This window comes from Crocodylus porosus, unplaced genomic scaffold, assembly GCF_001723895.1.
Source record: "Crocodylus porosus isolate Cpor-Errol unplaced genomic scaffold, CroPor_comp1, whole genome shotgun sequence".
Classification (NCBI taxonomy): domain Eukaryota; kingdom Metazoa; phylum Chordata; order Crocodylia; family Crocodylidae; genus Crocodylus; species Crocodylus porosus.
In genome coordinates this window covers 55,568,693-55,569,184 of record NW_017728948.1, presented here as the reverse complement: position 1 = coordinate 55,569,184, position 492 = coordinate 55,568,693, and positions in this window count along the sequence as shown.

Here is a 492-nt window from a genome sequence, read left to right as displayed (position 1 = left end):
ATTGACTGCTTCAGGGAAAGAATGAACAAAGAAATAATCCAACACATGCCACCATAACAACCTCTCCCTCTCAGAGAGCAGGGCCATAGAATCCCTAAGATCTAACCACCAAATATTAATACGACCAGCAGATAAAGGAGGAGCTATAGCTATTCTTAATTGTGAAGTTTACATAAAAGAAGCCAACAGACAATTCTCTGACACCACCTACTACAAAAAACTAGAGGATGATCCTGTGGCAGAAAGCCACCTTGGTTTCTCCCCAAAATCTCTGCCCTGTGACAATGTGATAAAACCTCTGTGCTGTGACCATCTGAGTAGGGTGGGCTCAGCAGAAGAGACCACATCCTTACCCTGTCTCTTTAGGTAACTTGAGCTGGCTGCATTCCTGAGGGAGGGGGGAAACCTGCTCCCTCTGCCTACGTGACTGGTACCTGGGTGAGGGGCATCTACCTGGTGGGCTGGAATCTGCCCGGTAACAGGTGATGTATT